Here is a 25,621-nt window from a genome sequence, read left to right as displayed (position 1 = left end):
GATAGAACAAGTCTATTAAGGCTCCCTGGATTCAAATTTACAGCGTGTGTTGGGACAACAGAACATTTATCATGGAGGATCCAAACTATTTTAAGTTTTTCCCCTCTATAAATGACAAAACTGTATTTTAGAAGCCTTCCTCTAGTCCCAGCCTAGTTCACAACATACACACACACACACACACACACACACACACACTCCTCTACAAATCTACAAAAACACACACATGTACCTTTTATACTCTCATAAGATAATAAATGAAAAATATAAATGAAATAAAAAATCCATTTGGAGTTATATGACACACATAGTATTCCTCTTTACCTCATGGTGTTCACATAGAATATATTTATCCATTTTTAACTTGAAATATCCTACTCATATTTCAAATTTTAACTTCACTGTTACCCTCTCCAAAAATCTTCCCTTCCCTACTTAGAATGAGTTTAGTGGTACTATCTCTGGGTCCCCAAGGCATCATAAAACATCTATGTCTCTTGAGCCATTTATTGTATTATATTGAAATATGATTAAGCATCTTGTGTGAAAATTTCTCAAAAGACGAGGACCTAGTCTGGTATTCCCAGACCTAAGTACATGGTCTGACACACACTACATTCTCAATACTACTTGTAGAATTCATTCTTCCCTGAACCTGTGTACACAGTTAAACAGTAATCTATCCAGACAAGATTGTCTAACAGAAGACAGGCAACTGAAAATATAATGAGTCAATGTACTAATTGTAATTCTGTGTGTATGAGAAAGGCCTTTCTTAAACCTACACTTGACTGATATTTTCAGATAGTGGTGGTCATCTGACCAAATATGTTTAAAAACAATCAATGTAGTTTATCATTGTGAGGTCCTGAACCCCTCTTAGGTTTTTATTTCACGGTAGAGGATCCATAATATTTTTTAATCTAATAATTTAATTTTCATTTGCATTAAGTATTCCTTTGATCAAACATTAAGGACAATAGGGTAAAAAGAAGAATTTGATTCCTCACATTGTTTTCATGGTTTTGAGCACAATCAAGGGTGTTTGCTATCATCAAATAAATATGATATTTATATTTGGTTTGTATTTGGCTTAAAACCATCTTTTAACATTATGTGTTCCTCTTATCTTGAAACATCTACTCTCTCTGGTTTTTCTCAGATGAAATAATCACACATAAACAAAGGCATTCCTTTTGAGAAGCGAGATTGTAAGAATCATGGCAGCTGTCATGTGGATTATGAATTTCTTACAAAGTACTTTTAGTTTCCATTATTGTCACACTTTAAACACCTATTTGACTCTAGCCCCCACAGTGACTGATTGAACTGTCACAAGGGTAAAAATGTCTACATACATAGCTGAGGCTATTTTTTAGCCACACATTCTATTTTAGGGTCTTCTAATATTTTCTGGGAGCACAGTATCTAATACTCCATCTGGAGTTTCTCACAATCATATAATGTATTTACTCTCAGAGACAACTTAGTGTACTGGGCAAACTTTACCAACTTAATATCTCCTTCCTCCCAAATAATTAATAAACATAGCATACAAACCATCTGCACCTCTAATCCACTGTTGTTAAATAGCCTGAGGCTGATTCTATTTTCCAAAGTTGCTTCAGCTGCTCTTCATACTGTTGTTAACTTCTCTAAGTGCAAACAGTCTCATGTTTAAGTCCATTGTTCATCACTAGTTATAAGAAAATGACTCATCCACATTCCTAAGGGAACAGCACTCCCACTGTGGAGACAAACTTATTCTTTCATAATTACAGTGAAAATTATCTCAACTATTTGATGTTATACATCACAAAACTAGCTGGATGCTTCCATTCTCCTTACTAGGCACAAAACAAGCTATTTAAAGCAACAATTTATTCATGAGAATGAGAAATCGGCTCTTCCTACAATCTATCCAATTTATTGCTGAAGTGAGTAATTTTGCAGTAATTAAGATCATCTCTTATTATTCTCAATGTAAGATGATTTTACACCCTATTGTTATTTGATTTATAACTTTTGCCTTTCAATCACAGTGAGCATTAACATATTATATGTCTCTCCTCTCCTCTTTGAGAGAAAAAACACATAAAATCAAAAGACAAGTTTCAATAAAGATACATAACCAGGAATGATGCCACTTTTCTGAAGATGGTAATTACAAGGTTAAAAAATAAACCATTGGAGGATTAAAAATAAGGCATCTATCTCGTCTCCTTTGTTTTTTAGAATGATGTACTTAAAAAAGAAGATATCATAAACTCAAAAGACCTAAGTTTTAACACTCTATCTTCTCATTGGCTATGTGACTTTTGGAAAGTCCAGCCAACACTTAGCATTGATTTCTTCATCTATAATGTGTATGATGGTGACTGATCTGTTTACCTTGGCAGGCCACTATAAGACTCAAGTCAGATAATGTATGAAGGAACTTTATAAGATGTAGAGCAGAACCCAAAAATGATGCACTATTATTGGTCTTCCTGGAAAACTAATAATGCTGAATAAAATTGAAAATTAAGGCAATATCATGATTTTTGAAACAAGCATAGGAGAGTATTATTTTTTTCTTTTCCTGAATTTTAAAAGATAATATTAAAAACCAAGCCTGGTACATTTAAGTTGGAGAATTGTTTAAGAGGTTTTGGTTATAGCAAAGCTGTGCTTTTCCTTAATGGAAATAACCATCAAGCAATAAAAAAATGAGGCAGGCAAGTAATTTTTACAAACAATAGAATCAAATAATTCTTCCTAAAAAGACTATATATAATGGTGGTAATCCACTAGAAGTGGTAAGGGAGCCAAAGAATAAACTAGAAATTTGGATGAGAATCCTTAAAAAAGTCATCTGGAACTGTTGTCTCTTAATGTCTTTAGCTCCAAAGCTGTTAAAGAAATAGAGCACTCAGTTACAGGTAGTATCAATAAACTTTCCCTAGAGACAGACAGTCCAGTGCCCTCGCAATGAGGTTGGATGTATTGTTTCAAAGAGGATTGCTGTAAGCTGGATTAGTGAAAAGTGACCATGATCAGAAGAATTGACACATTTGTGAAGGGACAGAGCCCATCAAAGGGCATCTTGGATAGTCAGGCCATGGTGATAATTCTATTAATCTCTTGTCCAATTCTTTCCCTTCTCCTAATTCACTAAGAAGAGGTAATAATAGAAGTGAAATCTGGTTAAATCTTCACTAGTAAACTGGGCCTGCAACTTTAGACAAGACCATGAAGTGAGACTCTGTTACTTGGTCTATAAAATGGGAAATCAGACTCTTCCAAATTTTGATTATATTTCTAATAAAAGTCCTCTTCATATCTGCCCTAAAGCTAATTTTAGCTGCTTTGCTTACTTTCAGACTTGATATTTAATGCTTCCACTTTTAGTCACCAATGTCTAATATTGCTTATGCTCCACTCTGTGTCCTTCCTACATGACTCCTCCTTGTTACTTTTTTTCTTTTGTCTGCTTTTGAGCAGCCATTTCTGGATTATTTAAGAGGCTTCTTCGATATTTTAAGGTTCTGAAAGACTCACCAGGATAGAAATCTTTGTACAAAAGAGTGACTTGAGATGTTGGAAAGCTAGAATAGCTGTGACCAATAATTACCTCCATGAAAATAATGGTATGGGCCTTTGGATGTTCCCTGAGATCATAGATAACTAGGGAGAATGGAGGAGGAGCATCCTCTATCACCTTCTCAAGCAGGCAACACCTTGACTCCTGGACCAGGTATTTCTGAAATTCTTGGGTCATACTGAAAATACATCAGGCATCAAGGTCCTGGAGAAGTGAGTCCTATCATGATCTTAGTATGTATTAACTTGAGCTCTAGAAGAAAATATGACAACTGCAAGGACCAGATTCTTATCTATCCACCATCTTATCCATCTATCAATTAACCAAGCAGATAAATTCATGAGAGTATTTTGTCCCTTTAGTATATTCTAGGCCTATAGAGTATACAAACAAATGAACTAACCAGTCCATAGATGTCTAGATAAATATTCTGGTATACAGTATATTTGTTAACCATTGATGTAGTTTAGCAATACCTACACTATGTGGTTTTTTTGTTTTTGACAGTAATTGTAGTGTGAGGTACTCAGTTCAGTGATATACAGAATTAGCATTCCTCAGTTGGCCTTCCTGATTTTTTCCTAAACATGTTCAACACTGTCGACTTTATTAAAGGAAGAAGAAAAAGAGGGAAAAAAACCCCCGCAAAAAACAGCATTCACCAAAGTGGTAAAAGCTTGAATAACAAATGTTACGCCTCTAACTCAAAGGTCACTTTTGAGTTGAGAATCTGAAATGCTCTCCTGAGGTTCTTCCATCCTAAGAAGACAGGGAGAGCAAACAGGCAAAACCACTGGCATGATGTATGACCCAAATGAAAAGTAAAGACCACACAGGCACTTACCATGACAGCTACAATTCGTCGTGTGCCTAAAGTATAAGAGGGTATTTCCTTCATTATTGATCATACTGACTGTTTTACTAAGAGGCAAACAGGCTCAAAGGGGCTTAGTAACCTCTCCAAGGTCATGTAATTAGCAAGAAGTAAAGTCAAAGGTTTGACGCCAGATTTATCAGAGCACAGGTAGAGTCCAGAATTCTTTCAGGGGCCTTCGAGGATAAAAGAATTGAGCACTTACTACTTCCCAGGCCTTGGTCTAACCATTTTGCATATATTATCTTGTTTATTCCTGCATAACATTATTTTTTGGTAGATATTATTATAATCCAATTATTGATATTAAAAAGGGAGGCATATAAAGAGTTTAATCAACTTGCTCAATGTTGCCATCTAGTAAGTTGCAAAAACCTGGGTGTGAAAATGGTTATTTTGACCTCAAAGCCCATGTTCTTAGGCACTATTCTTAATATACAACGTCTAAACTCTAAAAGATTATATTCTACGTGGAACCAGAATTCCATAAGCATAACTGTCAATGTATTCATTCAATGAATATTTATTAAGTGCTAACTATACGGTACACTCTATTAGAACCTGGGGATCCAAAAAAATGTAAACCAATGTCTCTCCCTCTGGGAACTTAGTAACAGCAGCAACACGCAAACACAGTCACAAAAGGTTTTCTGTGCTTGCACAACCACATGAGATACAAATCACAAATCCTAGCGTGGGTAGAAATGGGAAAGAAATAGAATATTAAATGCAAGATGCAAATCATAGTGGTGTTTATTTCAGATATGTGTAGAGTCATGTTATAATGTCTAGTTAATTAATTAAACCCTCAGTGAAACATCCTGTACTAGGCCCTACTCAGGAAACTGCTAGTAAAGGAAAAAGAGAAAAAAAAATTTCTTATCTTAATGGAGCTCACAATTCATAGAGCCCCAATTGTCATTACTGTATTACTTTTATCAGTAGAAGCACTAATAGTATAATTGATATAGAAATAGAAGACATTTACTATTGATTTTGTATATTTCCAGGCATATATGGAAAGATAAAAGAATACATGACTTTATAAATAACCATTATTCACTTTTTAGATCCATTGATTTAAAAAATATTTAACATTGGATATTGATGATGATTATATCTCCTAGCTAGTTTAACTGTCATCATTTTCCTGTGGTAGATAGTAAAATACCTATTTCTACTTTTAAAGCCCTTTGTTGAGCTGTTGGCTTCCCTCCCAGCAGTGTATATGTATGAGGGACTGCATGTCAATCCAGCTGCCCGCCGCTCTTCATCCTCCCTTCCCCTGCAGGTCCCAGATGAGTGAGTATCAGGTGTAAAATGGGATGCTGCATCTCTGCTCTAAATCCATACCACCTTATACTTTAGCCTAAAATACCCCTTTTTTCCTGGCATTTCTGATTTTTTCCCCCAAATGTATTGTGCTTTTGACCTTATGGCAAATAGGCAAATTAAACATGAGAAAACAAAGGCACTGCCCAATCTGGCGGAAGTGCAGAAGTCCTTTTAATTCTATTGCTCTTCCCAAGGAGTTCCCAGGGTCCACACTGAATAGATATAATTTTGCAGCTACTAATTTTCTAAGGGATTCAAAAGAAGTCATGAGAAAATATGTACGAGGCCAAAAAAAGAGCCTTTTAACGCATTTTGCAATTTATGCAAATCTATACCTACTATAGCTCACCATTTAGGAAATTACCTTAGACCATTTTCCATTCACCCACCATTAACCTAGCTTGACGAATGTCCACTAACTTCCCTACAGTTAAGGCACTATAAAATCCCCATTTATCCCACCAGCTGGATTTTATTTCACTCAAAAGACTCCGGCCACCCCCGATGGTCGTCAGCCACCATGCAGAGCCTTCCCACTTTTGTTTTATGAAAACTGTTCAGACAAGACCTCAGAAGCATGTGCCTCAGAATCCCTCCCCCATGTCTTACATGTATTGCTGAAAGCAAAGCTCAAAGATATTTTCTTTTTATCTTTTTTTTGTCTTTTTTAAATACAATTGTACTTAAAGGGCTGTTCAGTTTGGGAACAGATTGATACAAATCATTTCTGATGTGCGAGCATCCCTGAGTGATGCCTGTGCTGTTACCTGTTGGCATCTTTCTCTACCTGCTTGAGTGTACCTGTCAACTTTGAAGGAGGCAATAGATGATTTTCCATGCAAACTCATCTGCAAACAGAGGCTCAGAAAGAAGCTCTCAAGTGGAGGGGGAAGCTGTTCTGAGAGCTTCCACATGATGCCTTGTTCCTACGGAAACCGTTTTTGTCTTGCTTGTGCAGGAACAGACCCGTTTCTGTCATATGAAAAAGTGTGTGTGTGTGTGTTTGTGTTTTATTTTGCTTTTTGAACCTTAGATTATAATAGTAAATCCTGACTCAATCATGTTGAAATGACAGTATTTTATATATTTTCTCCGTGTTTATCCTTTACTTGGGGAGAGGGTTTGAATTTGAAGTGAAGAAACTGAAGACAACCTTTGATATTATAAGCATTTTAAACGTTTATTAATATAAATCACTAGGAATCTATTGAGATCAGGAAGGTAAATACACTAACATCACTGAGTTAAAGTTGATTGATACAGTATCTTAGTAAAGAGGTCATTATTTTAGGCTTCACAGAAAGAAGAAAAGTGCTCTAAAAAATGATCATAATTTGTATTTCTCCGTGTTCAGGAAAAGATGTTGACATTCACATACCTCAAGTGCATTTAGTGAAAAGTTATTGTCTTCTATATATTGTGCAATGTGAGGGCCACGTTGCAAATCAGACTATTTTGATCCCAAAACTTCCTTTTTCTTTTTCTCCCTGGGAAAAAATCCTTTACATTTTTCAGTGACTTTCAGAAGCCATTGCTAGTCAGTAACTAGCGACAGAAGTGTTGGTTACTCCAGATAGTTCACCTCCTGGAATGGGAATAAGCCTCCAACAGAAAACTTCTTTTTCTATCTGCAATATAATATATTTTTAAAAATTGTGGCTCCAATGAAATTCTAGCTTGGGAAATAATAAATGAAATTATTTCTTCATTTCTGAGATGAATTCCAAAACGCAGAGTCTATGTCAAGGGATTTATTTTTCTCTTTGATTACAAAATCAGTGGAATTAGGAATCAGAAATTCATGAAATAATAGTGTATTATAGTGATGGCTCTCCTCCTTTGCTGTCCTACTTCCTACCAGTGTGTATGAAATAATTACCTCATGTTTTCCTTATAAACAACACCTGACAGCTTGAGAGGCACGGTCCATCCTATTCTTTCTCAGGACTGTGTCTCCTACAGCTGAGGCTGCGGGCACATGATGAGAGGGAGGTCTGTTCCCCATTCCTTCATCTTTGCTGCCTCTCTAGGATGGCTATCACTCAACAAGGACATTGTATAATTAAAGCACTATGTTCTCTGAAGTGACAGGACAGCCCAACGTCATTAAAGTTCTCATTATGGATTTGTTTTTTCCATGTCTGTTTCGCCTCTGTTGTTACTTTTTAATCATCACTCCCACCAGGCATTGTTTGCCTATTGAGACAGTAGCTAAATGAGTTGAGAATTCTGTCAGGTTTACATCAGCAGTGGGTACTGCAGACATTACCAACTCATTAAAAAAAAGAAATTCAGAAGAAACAAATAAGAACTTTTTCTCTCATTTTCAGATACCATTATCAAACAACGACTGTTCATGGTTCAAAAGGTAAGGATGCAAACTACAGCTCCACCATAGACCAACTTATTAAACAACATTCATAAATGTTTAAGAAAATGTTACCCTATAATTACATTCTTTGTTTCATTACTGATATGTGTATTATATGCCTCAAACATATAATGTTTGACCCTACATTAGTTAAGTGACCCTATATTAGCTAAAGTATCCGATATTTATTCTAATAAAATTTTAAAACAAAATCAAATCACCATAATTTGTCATTTATTTTATATATACAGTTGATTCCAGTTAAGACAGGGATGGAAAATCCAGATAATTGCACACTGCAAACAAAAGGTGAGTTTGGCACCAAGTTCCCATCTGCGTGACTAAAGCCATCCCTGGAGCCCAGCGTAGAATGATTTTTGTTGACATATTCACTAACTTACTCCTCTGTTTGAAATTTCCCTCCCTCAACACAATCTTAAAAAACGTGTCTTTCCATTGTCATCTGATATCTCTGTTTCCACATCAGCAACCCACTACACTTTCAGGGAACTTTAGAATAAAAATAATCATAACAAAATCTTGTGTTTAGAATTATCATAAAGATGGATTTTAGACAAAGACAATGTCCAATTAAGAATTCTCCAATCAGAAGAGAATTTTAATGGAATCCCTTTGCCTATACTTTTACAATGTGTCAAACTTTGTCATATTATTCCAAAATAAACAATTACTTATTAACAGGTATCTTTTTAAAAAAGATCATAGTAAGACTAAAATGATTTCTCTTGACAGCTGTATCAATTAACTATAAGCACTTTACTTAATAACCTTCCTATCTAAATTTTATTGTTTCCCCTGACTTTAATGATTAGTGAACACAAAAAATTATCAGTAATAGAACAGTCTTATTTATCTTACATTGGATATTTGTTTTTCTTCCTTTGGCTTATTAGTGCAACTTAGCAAATGTACTATTTGCAAATATAGATATTTTCTAAATATTTGCTATCCTTTGAACACTTTAGCAAAAGAAGTCATACCTTTCTGGAAAATATTCTAATTTATCTTTTTAAATAGATTAATCTCTCAATAATGGCAAGTATTTCTTATAAAGTATTTTTTTCTAATGTAGTGCAGTTATATGTAGTGGAGGAAGACATTTCCTCTACCTGTTCTGGGTCCTTCTGGCCGGACATCGAATTAAATTCACATGAGACAGAATAACAGAAGAAAATCAAACAAAGCTTTATAACATGTATACATGGGAGAGGCTCAGGCAAACTGAGCAACTTGCCAAAATGGCAGGTTTCTCATCTTAAATACCATCCTCAGCTAAAGACAAAGGAGCGTGTTGCGGGTGGGGGAGACGATCATGGGAGATTGCGAGACAAATACAGTAAACAAGACTCAGGTTATTATGCAGACTTGAGTCCTTGCCTTCCACATTGATGAGAGTTTCTAGAGATAAGGTCATCCCTCCTTCCTGGCACAGGGAGGGAGACACCTTTACAGATGGAGATTTCCTTTACAAATGTAAATATCTTTTAACAAAGGGTAAGTAACTTCTACTTCTCAGAGTATCTCTCATGTTTACAGTTTTTAAAAGTAACCAGCCCAAAGTAATCCTCATGCCAAAGAGATATATCCTGGGGTAGCTGATTCCAATCCCCCACATATAAAACTGTCACAGTTAATAAGCTAGTAAACAGGAGGAGAAGTGAAAACCTCCCTCAGTCCTCCAAACCCACCACATCTAACTTATTTCCGTAACTCTTGATTGACTAACTTTGAAATAGTAAGCCTTCTTATAGCTTTTGAATATTAAAAGAAATATGAATCCCTTTTTCAAGGATCCATACCAATATGTTGACAAATTCACCAAAATATTTACACACAAGAATATATCCTTCTTTGGAGTGGTTACCTTCAGAACCTGCAATTACCTCCTAATGTTATCAAGCTGAAAACATTTTGGGTCTGCTCTTAAATTAAAGATTTCCTTTCTGAGAGATGGTGTGCAGAATAACTGGAAGGTCTAGGGTTTCTAATTGGATAGGCCTGAATTTAAGTTGTAGCTTCATTGTATTACTAGCTTTGTGAAGAATTACTTAATCTCTCTGTACCTCAGTTGTTAATTTTTTTTTTTTTTTTTTTGTGGAAGATCAGCCCTGATCTTATATCTGTGCCCATCTTCCTCTATTTTATATGTAGGATGACTGCCACAGCATGGCTTGATGAGCAATGAATAGGTCCACACCCAGGATCTGAACCAGTGAACACCAGGCCGCTAAATTGGAACATGCAAACTTACCCACTGTACCACCAGGGCAGGCCCCACCTCTGTTGTTGGTTTTTAAAATGAAGTCCATGAAAAAAGCATTCACCTCTTTAGATTGTTATGCAGATTAAACTTTAAAAAGTTTAAAAATGTCAAGAACTGAGCTGAGCGTATCATTTGGCAAATGGTAAGACTTCAGTAAATACAAGCTATTGTATATGAAAGAATGACCCTTTCAAAAGTAAATCCTATCCTGAAAGGACAACACTGATATGCTACCATTGAAGAAAATTAAAACTACATGTTGGTGGCTTGGAAGAGAATTCCAAATAAGGAGATTAAAATTGTTTTTAAAAGTGACAATCTTTAAAATTCAAGTGTATTGGATTCTTAAGGTGAAAGGGTCATAAATGTTTACATGTCCAAATTTTCACGTTTGTGAAAATTTAGCCCTTTTACTATAAAGGAATATTTTATAACATTTATTTAGAGAGCCATGAATTTCAATGGTATTGCCTCAGCTGCTGCCGCCAAGATTTGGGGACCAGGGCTTAAGAAGGTGATGGTTTGTTTGCACGGGGCTGAAGCACTCAAAGTAGAAACCGAATGTTAAGAAGAATCTTGGCATGGAATATGGGGTAGGGTTTTTCCAAACCATTTTTTATTATTAAAAGATAATACGCGATGATAAGGCAAAATGAAGGGCAATTGGTAGGATACAGTTGAAAGAGCATTGACTTCAGAGTCAAAGAGATTGGACTTGGTTACTGCCATTATTACTTAAATATACTGCAATCTTAGGCAAGTTATTAAACCTGTGAGATTGCTTATTCATCCATAAAATAATAAATACCTCTAAGAGCTGTCGTAATGAGCATACTAAGTAACATATGTGAAGCTTTCAATGCAGCATGTAGAACATCTGTACATAAATCCTGCATTTCTAAGACAGCCATGTGAGCTGATGTGGGTATAGAAAGATAATAATGTGTTACTTACAAGTACAAAGTGAAAATGAAGATGAAGTTTAAAGTGTAAGAACCATAGCTAAGATAAGATTAATAACAGTAAACAAAATATTTTGTCCCTTTTATTTTCAGACTAAAATGTCTAAATGAAAGAAATTTCCTTGTTTCATGTGTGAATACCAATAAAAAGATGTATGAAAAAGATATTTTGGTATTGTTCTTGGGTAGACAGGAGGTAAGTAGCATGGTATAATAAAGATCCTGCTGCCATTTTGGAGAACATGAGCATCTTAAAATCCCATGGTTTGGGTCACTAGAAAGACTGCTGCAAACCCTCATGTGCCATGTTTCTGCAGCATTTGAAATAGTTAACAATTTCCATAAATTATCTTTTCACCTTTTAACCAATTCCCCAATTACTCCTACAAAAATTGAAACCCTTTATCATCCCAACTACCTATCTTCTCTCCTAGCATAAAAAACGTTGAAGGAGAAAAAAACAAAAGCCAACTGAGCAGATTAATACTGCTATAGGATTGTAGTCCCCAACTTCAGTGGGGACTTTGGTCATGGCCATCAATCCTGTTACGTGGCTCAGTTCCGCTTCCTTCTTCAATTCCAGCTAAAGGTATTCCAAACTTTCTGCAGTCATCTTAAGACACTGGCACCTTGCTTTCACTTTGAGCAGATGTCTTTAACTTTTACTTCAGAGAAAAAGGTAGCTTTTCTGTCCCCTAAGGTGTCAAGAATCCCATCAACTTTTTCTTCTGCCACCCACAAATGTAGATGTACATTCAAAACCATAATGTTTTATTGTTCCAATTATTTTAGTAAAAGAGATGTTACTCTTTGCCATGGAGATACTTCTTCAGAGACTTGTCTTAATTCCTTAAATCCTTCCTCTTTTCTGGTTCTTGAAGCTATAAACACCCTTACGTAGCTTTGATCTTAAAATCAACAACAATTTAAAAAGCAGCAAATAACCATTATCCAATTAATAGTGAAGCCAGAGGATAAAAAAAGTCTACAGTCATTGTTACCCCTTTTATCACCGTTAATTTAGTCTTGAATTCACTTTAATCTGGATGCTTTTTCCCACCCATCATTGAAACTGTTGTAGCTGGGGTTAAAAGTGACACACTAATTATAAGTGACAACAGACACTTTTAAGTTCTTACCATATTCGATTTCTCTGCGGTGCTGACACTGCTGACTGTTTTCTTGTTCTTACAGCTTCTGCCTCATTTCATTACCTTATCCAACGCCTTCCATGTAGTGTCATCTTCCTCTTCCTAACTTTTTTAAGTTAGTGACCTGCAGGATTTGGTTCATTGTCCCCTTCTCAAAGTCTATGACTTTAAGAAAAACATTCTAATAATATTTGAAAAAAAATACATTCTGATAATATTCAAATCTTTATTACTAAATCAAGTCATTCTCTTCAATGCCATTCTCTGAACATTTTCATTTAACTGTCCCACCATCATACGAACTCAACAGGTTCTAAATGGAATTCAATACATAAATACCAAATTTTGACTCTTGCCTATACATATTAATTTTAGTAAATGACACTAGTCAGATTTCAACCTTGAGTGTCTACTCCTTTTATTACCCTGCAAATTCAATTACTCCACAAATCTTCTCAATTTATATTCCAACCATTCTTGCTTCCTGCCCCATTCCTACTCTGGCCTTCACCTCTGTTCGTTTGGCCTTGCCCCAAGACTCAGTCATTTCTCCAATAAAGGGTAAAAGGAGGCTAAACACATGATAACTGCCACTTATGTGTTTCATGCACAATCTTCCATTGACCATAGAACATTCCAGGCAACCCTCCATCCTTCCAAGTAAACATAGTGCTAAATGTCTTCATTACCTCTCTATCACTTTAATATTAGGTATAGTCTTTGAAAAGCATACAAATGATTTCATTTTTGCTGAAATGTCTAGCAACATCACTCGATATTTTCCAAAACTCCAGAGATGAACATAATCAATTTTATTCTTCATTGAATCTGTATCACAATGAAATATTGCCAGGCCATGCCAGGTGGCCAAGATATATCTTTAAATTAGTGAATTAAGAAATTACTAAGACTTATGGTATGAATATTTTTGCAAAGATCTGTATTTTCCTCATTACCTTCTGGACGTCATAATAAAATAGCAAAATGGATAAAAAATTAAATTACACCCTCCAGTGTGGGGTCACCTTTTCATTCTGGTCATAGTGAATTAATAGGTATTTGATTTATCTCCTTTTATAAACCATAAACATCAGGACAAAATATATTATGCTGTTGTGTTCATGAAATTGACAACAGACAGTGCACAGCTGTTATCTTATAAACCTTGAAAGAAGGGAAGCACATGAGGTTAGCCCCACCAGTGTGATGGTTTTCTGCCTGGTAGCACTTTCCAGCCTGTGCACAGAGAAATGGCGCTTAAGGTTTATACATCTTGCTATTTGGAAAAAACAAAGATTAGATGTCAATGCTGTTGAGATGGCAGGATTTTTCAGGGCAGGGGTACATGAAAGAGGGAGATACTTAGAAAAGGAGATCCAGAAACATGTATGGTTTCAATTAACTCTTTAGTCAAATTCTAGTCTTTATGTACCTATGCTGAAATTCCAAGAGACTCGCTTCTTTCTTCTGGTTATGTCTGATCCTTTCTTTCAGAAAATAAAAACATACTTAGAGAACACAAATGTTGGAATTATCAAACAAAGTCACTAAAATGCGGTCTATAAATACATACATTAAAGTATGGAAAACAGACAAAATGAGTGAACAGATAGGTAATCTCAATAGAGAGATAGAAAAACAATACAAAAGAGGTAACCAACTAGGAATTCTACATTTGAAAAATACAATGTCTGATTTTCAATGAAAATTACTAGAAGGGATTACAGCAGAATAAACAGTAAGAATGACAGATAAATTACCTAAAGACAAGGCAAAAGAAAATATCCGAACTGAAGCATAAAGAGAAATAAAGGCTCAAAACAAACTGCAAAGCATCTCAGCAATCTGAGGGATAATATCAAAGAGCCTAACAAATATATAATTGGAGTCCTAGAAAGATAGGAATGAGAGAGAGAAATTTTAGTAAAACAAATACTTAAACAAATAGCCCCAATTCTACAAATTTGATGGAAGCCATACATCCACATACACAAGAGTCTGAATGATCTCAAAGCAGGGTCAACACAAAGAACACCATACATAAGCATATCACAGTCAATTGCTGAAAGCAAATATAAAAAAAAAAATTCTAAAAAGAGACAGAGAATAAAAAGATACATTGCAAATAGACAAAAGTGATAAGAATGACAATTAACTTCTAATCAAACACAACACAAACCCTAACAAAATGAAATGAGACCTTCACATGGCTGGGGAGCAGTGGGGGTGGGGGGCAGGGGGGGAAGTTAACCTAAAGGCAAGATAAACAAATTTTCAGATAAATGAAAGGTGAGATAATTTATCACTATCAAAATATCATAACAAAAAATGGAAAAGTTCCTTATGGAAGCGATGCCAGACAGATAGCCAGGAAAACTCTGACTTACATATAGAAGTCTTCATTTCAGAAATAATAAACATAAAAGACTAAGACTCATTTTCCTTGTGTTTTAATTTTGTTAAAAGAAAATTGATATCTATGCTTTCAGAAAGATGGGACAGACAGACTTTTCCCTATTCCTCCCACTAATAACAACTAAAAACATTGAATACATTTATAAAACAAACACAAAAGTTCCCTGAAAGGTAGCGAGGAGATAGACAGGCTACAGATCTTTGGACTTGAAGAATGATATGATGGTCATTTTCCTGGGATTTCTTTTTGCCTCATAGATATAAGAGTAGGGGTTGAATAAGCTGGCTACTTGGAAAGACAAACAGAAACAGAAAAGTCCCAACAAAAACTATTCTCTGTAGCCAAAGAACTTGGTTAAGGGGCAGTCCAGCAAGACAGAAATGTTTTGGACAATAACCACTCTAGTGCAGCCAAACACACAGAAAAAAACCTGCTTCTGCCCAATCCTTGTTAGCAAAGGACAAATGGAAAGCCTGGAGTTCCACTTTGCTGAGGCTGTAGCAAGGTGATTGACCATCCCCATTGGGGTGGTGTCAGAGACCTCCAAGTAGGAAGCCAGAATTTTCTTTCTTGTCAACCAGTAACAAACTCCTCCCCAAGGAGGGGTAAGTGGAGACTTAAGATATCACTATGCTCCCCGCAGAATGACTAAAATAAAAAATGTGGCAACACCACATGATGGAGGATGTAGAGAAAGTGAATGATAAAATGCCGAGGAGAATGTAAAATGGTACAACAATTTTAGAACTTCGTAAAGAACTAACCAAGCATCTACTGTATGACCCAATAACAACACTCCTGGGCATTTGTTCCAAATAAATACTTACACTCAGACAAAAAAATAAAACAACTGTACACAAATGTTTACAGCAGCTTTACTTGTAATAGCCCCAAACTGGAAACAACACAGATTTCCTTCAAAGTCTGAAACTTTGGTGCATATATACCATGGAATACTACTTAGCAATGAAAAGAAACAAAATATTGATATAGGCAACAACCTCGATGGATTTCCAAAGAAGTATGCACTTTAACAACTGACTGAGTGAAGAAAAGCCAATCCCAAAAGATAAATTAGTATATAATTCCACTTAAATAACTTCCTTGAAGTGACAGAATTATAGAAATGGAAAGCAGATTAGTGATTCCCAGGAATTAAGCAGGGATGGCGCTTATAAGTTGTAAGTATAAAAGGGCAAGATGAGGGCTACATGTATTAATGAAAACATTCTGTATATAAACTATATGCATGTCAATATCCTTGTTGCCATATTGTACTACAGTTTTGGAAAATGCTATCATTGGGGAAATATGGATAAAGGGTGCATGGAATCTCCCCTTACTATGACAACTGCAAGAGAATCTGTATTTATCTGAAAATAAAAAAAGTTTAACTGAATAAAGTATATAAATAGACAAAAATAGATAACTGAGTATCCAATGCATGAAAAAGTAAACAGTTGAATGGTTTGTTGTATTTATAGAAATAATATGGAAAATTAACCAAAATATTTCTAAATTTCCCAGTGATCAAAGAAAAAAAGAACAAGTAAAATTAAATACTTTGAACTTAATGATAAAATAACAAAACATATCAAAATTTATAGTATGCTACTAAAGCATCTTTAAAGAAAACTTATAGTTTAAATCCTTATGTTAGAAAAGAAGAAGTATTTAAAATTACTGATCTTAGTTTATAAAGTAAGAAGCCAAAAAAAAGAAGACTCATTAAACCCAAAGTAAGTAGAATGGAGAAAATTATAAATATATGAGAAGAATTAAATAAAACAGATCAAAAAATAAAGTCAATAAAACTAACAGTTACTTCTTTGGAAAAATCATTACAATCAATAGCCACCTGGCTGGACTGATTACACAAAACAAGTTTCAGAGAAAGTACAAATTATGAATATCAGGAAATATATGACATTTTTACAGATCCTACAGACAACGAGTTTAAGAAAGTAAACTTAACATATGAAATGGAAACATTATTTGAAAGCTAAAAATTACTTAAATAGAAACAAGAAAAAATAGAAATTCTAATTAGCTCTAAATCTGCAAAAGGAAGTGAATTTATGATTTACGTATTCCTACAAAGTACACTCCAGGTCCAGATGACTTCATTGGTCAATTTTCTTCCAAATATAAGGAAAATATAAAACCAATTTTATACAATAAATCGAGGGAAAGAAAAGACTTCCCAATTCATTTTATGTCAGTAAACTCTGATACCAAGCCTGACAAGAATATTATAGGAAAATAATATGTCAGAACAAAATATTTTATCTACATAGACACAAAAACTCTTGACAAAATGTTAGCAAACAAAATCCAGCAGTATATAAAAAGAATAGATCAACATGATCAAAGTGAGATTTAGCTCATAAATGCAAGGTTAGTTTCACTTTCCAAAATTAATTAAAGCAAGGAGATACATTATCAAAATAAAAGATGATATGATTATCCCAGTAGATGCAGAATATTCATTTGACAAAACTGATTTTTTTTTAAAGATTTTATTTTTTTCCTTTTTCTCCCCAAAGTCCCCTGGTACACAGTTGTATATTCTTCGTTGTGGGTCCTTGTAGTTGTGGCATGTGGGGCGCTGCCTCAGCATGGCCTGATGAGCAGTGCCATGTCCGTGCCCAGGATTGGAACCAATGAAACACTGGGCCGCCTGCAGTGGAGTGTGCGAACTTAACCACTCGGCCATGGAGCCGGCCCCAAAACTGAGTTTTTAAAAAGTTTTCATAAAAGAAACTTGTAGCAAACTAGGAAGAAATCAAAAGTTTCTTCAATGTGGTAGAGTTTACCTAAATTTATGCATACGTATACATATGTTATGCATGCACACACAGCCACAGCTGATAACATATTTAATGGAGAAATGCGAACAAATTTCTCTTAAGATCAGGAATAAATCAAGTGTAACTACCCCCACCACTTGTGGTCCATAATATATGAGTGGTCCTAACCAGTATAATGAGGCAAAAAAAGAAAAGGAAGAAAAAAGCATAAAGTTCAAAAAGATACAAATAAAACAAATGGCCTGATTATATATGTAGAAAATATCAACAAAAAATCTACACACACAAACCCCACTAATCACAATAATATCTTTTAGCAAGGTCATTAGACAGAAGGTCAATATAAAAATCAATAGTGGTTTTTATACTAGCAACAATTTGGAAAAAACTTTAAAATACATATCATTTAGAACACATAAAAGTATAAAATACTGAGGCATAAATTTAACAAAAGATGAGAGAAGCATCTATACTGAAAACTGACATAAAATGTTAATTACAATTAAAGCAATCCTAAATAAAAGGAGAGATAAGGTATATTTATGGATTCGAAAATCTCTATTGTTAAAATTTCAATTCTCCCCAAAGTGATCTATAGAATTAATCCCGGCAAGTTTTTTTTTTTTGAAGGAATTGACAAACTGATTCTAAAATGTTTATGGAAATTGTAATGATCTAGAATAGCCAAACAAATATCAAAAGAACAAAGTTGGAGAATTTCTACTACTTGATTTCAAGTCTTACTATGTGACTATAGTAACTGAGTGTACTATTGATAAGGATATATAACTTGATCACAGCTAATTAGATCAAAGGAACAGAATAAAGAGTCCAGAAATAACCCTTACTTTTACTTTAAACTACTTTTTATAAAGTACCAAAGCAGGTCAGTGGAGGAAGGAATGTATTTTTAACACATGGTGCTGGAACAACTAAAAAATAAACTTCAACTCTACCTCATACGATGGACAAAAAAATAATTTGAGAAGGCTGGAAGCTTAAATATAAATGTATGACACGTCTAGTAGAAAACATAAGAGAATAGCTTTGGGACATTGGGTTACCCCATGATTTCTTGGACAGTACCCAAAATACTAAAACGAAAAGTAAAGACAAACAAGATGTCCAGTTGACTCCAGCAAAATTTAAAAAGAAACTCTCCTTTTTTGAAAGAAACATTAACAAAAAGAAAAGATATTTCACAGATAGAGAGGAAATATTCACTATACGTACATCAACAAAGGACTTGTTTTCAGACTATAAAGATATATCTATAACTGAATAATAAATAAAATTTTTAGATTTGTATAGACATTTCACAGTGCATGTTGTGTCCCCTCAAAATTCTTATGTTGAAGGCCTAACCCCCAGTACCTTAGAACATGACTATATTTGGAGACAGAATCTTTAAAAGTTGATTCAGTTAAAATGAGGCCATTGGAGTGGCTCTAATCCGGTCTGTCTGATGTCCTTATAATCACAGGAAATTTGAACACAAACAGACACTAGGGATACCCTCGCCCAAAGAAAAGACCATGCGAGAAGAAGGCAATCTACAAGCCCAGGAGAGAAGACTCAGAAGAAGGCAAACCTACTCACAACTTCATCTTGGACTTCTAGCTCCCAGACCATGAGAAAATAAATTTGTACTGTTTTAGCCACTCAGTCTGTGGTACTTTGTTATGGCAGCCCCAGTAAACTAATGCAATGCAGATGTAGGAGTAACCAACAGCAATTGAATAAGTGTTTAACATCACTAGTCATCAGAGAGATGAAAATTTAAACCACAACAGTATCCTACTTTAGACCTACTACAGTGACTAAAATTAAAAGCCTGACAATGTCAAATATTGGTGAGGATATAGAGCAACTAGAACTTCCATGCATTGGTAGTAGAGGAATAAAATAGTGCAATCACTCTGGAAAACTCTTTGTCAATTTCATATAACATCAACCATACATGTATCTTATGATCAAGAAATTCTACTGCTAGGTATTCACCTATAAGAAATTAAAATATATGTCCACAAAAACTTTTACAGGAATATTTAACCCATTTTTATTATAGCAGCCTAAAATTAATAACACAAATATATATGCCAACAATGATAATATAAACAAAAGTATAAATAGTGATATGTTTGAAGAGTGTAACACTACTTCGCAATAAAACAGAGCTACTGATACATGAAACAACATGGAAGAATCTCAAAAACATATGTTCAGTGAATGAACAAATAATATGTATTGTAGTCTTCAATATGTATAAAGTTCAAGGACAGACAAAACTAATCAGTTGGTAATAGAAACCAAAACTGCAACTGTTTCTTGGAGGGAGGGCAAAGATTATTTTGGGAGGGAAATTACGGAACTTTTGGGTGCCATGAAAATATTCTTTATCTTTATGGGAACATAATTTACATGGGTTTATGAATTTGTCAAAACTAATAGACCTGTGCATTAAAATATGTACATTTCACTGTGTATATTCTGAAGTCTCACTCTCTGGAAGGTTATCCCAAAAATTGGTAAGAGGACTTCCCCTAAGGAAGAACTTGGAATGCCAGAGAACAATGTGAAATTTCTTACTTTTACAACTTTTGAATTTTGCACTATGTGCATATATTACTTATTTAACAACAAAACAAAAATAGTTACAAAACCATCAAAACAGAACACAAACTCTATCTTGATTAAGCTAGGAGTTAAGCACGCTCCCTGTACACTGTTAGGATTGCCAATGGGGCAGGAGCAAAGTGATAGGAAGAGGATGTAAGAAGTTTAACACGTGGGGAAGGCAGCAGATTTCAGAGAATACCAGCCATGACACATTTCATGAAGATGGGGGAAACAATTGATATATTGATTAATTGTCAAATCGATAAATATAAATGAATTTAGCTCACATTTAAAAATGCATATCAGGTTATATCACAAAAGAAAACACAGCTTTGTAATATATAAATGTCATATCAAAATCAAAATGATTAAAAGTTTTGAAAATAAACAGATGGGCAAAAGTATGCACAAAAATCAAGAAAACGAAGGCAATTATTAATATTGGACATAGTGAAATTCAATGCAAAAGAGCATTAATTGGGAAAAGTAGAAGATCTTAAAATGCTACAAGATACAATTCAAAATGAGGACATAGGAATTAAAAATATATGCAAATTTATATAATGTAGCAGCATTTGCAAAGCTAAAAACATTAAATTAAAGGAAAAATAGACAAAACATACTTGAAATAGAAGCTTTTAATTCACACCTAACTTCTCTTAATCTAGTACAGATTACACTGGCCATAAATTAATTAGGATATAGGTATATTAGGCAGTAGTTCTAAATAGTAATAATTAATAATAAAGACCTAATTATAGAGTTCAGCATCCCTAAAGATGAGGACCGCACTTGAAGAGCAAAAGTGAACCTTTAAATCTTTTCATGGAAACTTTAGGAATTCGCTGAACCAGCTGGCTTCATATATCTCCCCGAGTTCACTGGTTCAATGAAACAGAGGAGATAAATTCAGAATCACACAAACAACCATATTTGCAAGAGGCCATCTGCTTCTCTAGCAGCAGGGTCAAAGGGACCTTTGAGTTAGAAGAGCGAACTACCTGGAATACTATTCCAGCTCCTTCTCGTCCCTCATCCCGCCCCCAACCCCACTGTAAATTTCCTGCCAATTCATTTCCTGTCATGAAAACTCAATTCATTCAATGACTATTAATAAAGAAGAATCAAACACAAATATAACACCTAAGATAAAGAGTAGAAAGACAAAAAGACTAGTGGTAAACACGGTATTTAACCACGGAATTCAAGAGCAAAAAAAGGTATAATAAGGGTGACAGAATGAAAATGTTATATACTCTAATAAAGCAGAAATTATATAACAACTAAAAATGGAGAAAATAAAGGGAGAGAAAGTGTGAGATAGAATAAGATAACTGGCTGCATTCCCTAATAAAACTAGGTTTAAAGCATCATTTTCAGCTGAAAAATCCAGTAAAAGAAATATACTATATCCTGAAATGAACAACGGTCCTTCTTTTCAATTGTCTATATAGCAGTTACAAAAATGTGTCATTTAGTATGTACCAAAGAAAACGTTCTAAAGTAGAAATAACACAGAGAGACATGCACAAACATTCTCTTAAAAAATGGAATGAAACTAGAAATTAATGATTAAACCATAAAACAATGTTTCGGCAAATAGAAATTTAAAACTTTCTTAAGCGTCTCTTTTTTAAAAGAGTGAAACCTAACACAAGTTACAGAATATCTAGAAAATAACGTAAATAGATATAATTCATATAAGCATCTATATAACGAAAGACAAATCTGAATAGTCCCGGAGTCTCATTTCTCACTTCTGTTCTCAGATAGCTCAGCAGAGAGCTGGCACAGCTGAAATGAGTCTATCTACAGAGAGGCACCACCATCTTTATCATCATTTCTGACAGCCAAGGCAGCTCTCAGGGTCCTCTGTATGCATGCTCTTGACTCTTGGTTTGCATTCTAACGATGTCCCTGGATGCAAAAAATCTCTTGATACATTTCTCATTGCTTAGAAAAGGATGATAGGATGGTGTTCCTTAGCCCCTCTTAATGATCACCTATAAATAGGAATCACAGTGTGGATGTGGGGCTTGTTCTTGTTCATGTGGTATTCCTGATTCCAGTCTCACTTGCTAGTAGAGACAGATATTTCTCTGTAGTTAAGTTGGCGATGGTGCATGTGGAACATTCATGATGTGCAATACAAGAGTTCGGGAACATTGTGTGCTCTGCTACTTCTCTACTTACGTTTTTCTCTGGTAAGACCTTTGTTATATCTGTATGAGTGTTTGTCCACAACGTAAGTTTTCATGTTTACAGAGTTATAGACCACCCCATGATTTGAAAGCTTTTCCACTTTCTCATTGTAGGGACAATGAGAGGTCACCAGTAAGCCTAATGAACAGATATCAGCAACCGAAGAGTGGACAGTGTGGCCATAGAGTCCAGTAGCCCAGCATCATCTATAGTGGCTACTGAGGCATCATTAGTTTAGATCCCAGAAGGGGATTGAGCAGTCATGAGGGTCCTGTAGCCCAGGATGCAACAAGGTGTTGGAGATACCTTCTTCAGGCCCCAGAGGGATGGAACAATGGCTGGAGACTGTAAGAGACTAAAGCCCTCAAACAAGCAGGTTATGTAAAAGACATGAAGATATGCTGCAAAAGGAAAACCCACATGCTGACACTTCCAGTGCCAGCAAATAGGAGGCTAGGTTCTTTGAGGAGATGCTAAAATATATGTGCCGTATTTCTGAAGGCTGGGAAACTGATGAAATTGCAAACACCAGTGGGACTAGTAGAGATGCAGTGGCTGCTCTTAACAGCAATGGAGTAGATGGGTCAATGTCAAAACTCCTATCGGACTGCAGAACATTGAGAAGCTGGGAAGAATAGGGACAAGGACTAGATCTGGGACCCACTCTTTCACTCCTCTCCCAGGTGAACATTCCAAACATTCTTGAATTTGCTGGATGTTGGAATTTACATGGCTAGTATTTTGTTTTTTTCTGTCTGAAATATGCTTGCCAATTTTTACGATCCTGGTCTTTCATCTTAGTAAGGATGCTTTGAGCCCTTGAGTGCTGTGTTAGTTTTCTATTGCTGCATGAACATTACTACAAACATGGAAGCTTAAAACAACACTCATTTATTAGCTCCAAGTTCTATAAGTCAGAAGTCCAGGCATAGCCTGGAATCAAGTTGTCTGCAAATTATGTTCTCATCTGGAGTTCTGAGCCCTCTTCCAAGATTATTCAGGCTGTTGACAGAATTCAGTTTTTTGCTGGTGCAGGATCAAAGTCCCTGTTCTCTTGCTTACTGTTAGGCAAGGACTGCTCTCAGCTCTTGTGGGGCACTCTCAGTTCCTTTCCACATGGTCCCCTCCAACTTCCAAGTGAGCAAGAAGTCGCTCACTTAGAATTTCCCTCATGCGTCAAATCTTTGACTTCCTCATCTACCACCAGAGAGTAAAAAACTCTTTGCTTTTAAAAGGCTTATGAGATTAGGTCAGGCCCACTGAGGCAATCTCCCTATCTTAAGGTCAACTGATTTTGTACCTTAACTACAACTTCAAAATCCCTCAAGAGGGGTAACTAGGTTAATGTTTGACTGAATAACTGAGAGAAGGTGATGGTACCCAGGGTTTGGGAATCTTGGGGATCATCTTAGCATTGTGTCTACCACAGGCATGAACAAGTTTGTTAGACACAGTTATTCCTTGGATTCAACAAGTCAACGGGACATGTGGCCAAGAATGGTGTGCATTTTGCCCAGATTGTACTATTGAAATAATAACTCAGTCTAAGAGAAAAAAAACACTTGGTATTAGAGGTTAGCTAGTTCAGACAGTTGCATTACCCAATGTCATTTCTAAATTTAATGTCCTTGACTGGCTAGTGCAAGTCATTGGTGTGTGGAGCCTTACTATGGACCACAGAGGCTTAGATAAGAAAGTAGCCCTTCTGTTGTCTCTTACCTGACTTCTTAATAGAGAATGAATGTGCTACCACTACTGGCACTTAGTGCTGAGACTTGGACTTTTATTTTCCATATGCCTAAGGAAAGGAAAACAAAATCAATTTACTTTCATTGTAGGGTATCAATGAGTCAGACAAACTCTAGTACAAATGTGAACTGTTGGTGAATGCACAATCTATATGAAGATGGCTTTTTGATGACAACCTTTGAAGAGAAAACTGCTTATGTTGCATTGAAAGCTATCTAAACACAGCTGACTGAAGATGAAGGGACTTTGATGGAGGGCATAATCTAAGACTCCACCACCCAAGTGCTCACCTTGGGTGCTATCTGAAATATAACCCAAGAACATTAAAGGCAAACTGTTAGCAACTACTCAGGGGGTCTGACACATGATTAGTCACTTTGGGTATTGGAGACAGCACATCTTACTCCCAGGAATTTTATAACAACCTTTCTATTAAGTCAACAGACATACAGTCAAATTTTAGTGGAAGTCGTTATACCAAGAAGCTTTGAAAGCAGTACAGACAATAACACATTAAGTTCAGTCCTGGAATCTTCTAAATTACTACTTACCACCGCCTTCAGAGCTAACTACAACTCTATTCCCACTCATTTCTCACCCAGATTATTGGAATAGCTTCCTAAGTTGTCTCCAGGCTTTGCCTTGGCTTTCTTACAATCTATTCCCCATTCAGCAACTAGTGTGATCTTTTAAAAACATGTCAGATCATCTCACCTTTTTCTCAAAACCCTCCCTGACTTCCCCTCTCACTCAGAGTAAAATGCAAGATTCCTACGCAGAGCTCTGATATCTACTCACGCTCCTGACCATATTTCCTTCTTTTCTTCCCTGGCTCATTCTGCTCCAGTGACATAGGACTCCTTATTTTAAACAGAACGTGTGAGGGAAGCTCCAGGTTCCGAGCTTCGTGCTGACTGTTTTATCCTCCTGGAGTTCTCTTATGCCTATATTCCAAACCCTCACTCACATCCTCGCTCCTTCAGGTTTTTTTTCTCAAATGCCACCTTTTCCTTGAAGCATCCCACCCTATTTAAAATGGCAGCAGCACTTCTCCTTCAGAAATCTATCTTCTTTCTTTGTCTTATTTTCTCTTTAGAATTTCAGAGTTATTCATATTACGTGTTACTTTCCAATTTGGGGTCTGTCTCCTCCGTTAGAATATAAGGTTCTTCGAGGACAGAGAAGTCTGCATGTTTTATGTCCTGCTGAATTACAGTGCCCAGAGAAATGCCTGAAACACAGTCAGCTTGATAACTATTTGTTGA

General features: G+C 35.5%; 1 long non-coding RNA gene across 1 annotated transcript in view; it reads right to left on the bottom strand.

Annotated features, from left to right (window-relative positions):
* The window catches only part of LOC139079100 (uncharacterized), a 163,733-nt gene that overhangs the window by 25,765 nt on the left and 112,347 nt on the right, over window positions 1–25,621 (bottom strand). The window lies entirely within an intron of this gene.

This window comes from Equus przewalskii, chromosome 24 (genome assembly GCF_037783145.1).
Source record: "Equus przewalskii isolate Varuska chromosome 24, EquPr2, whole genome shotgun sequence".
NCBI classification, from domain to species: Eukaryota; Metazoa; Chordata; class Mammalia; order Perissodactyla; family Equidae; genus Equus; species Equus przewalskii.
Note: the sequence above shows the minus strand (reverse complement) of the source record. Positions and strands in the feature narration are given on the sequence as shown.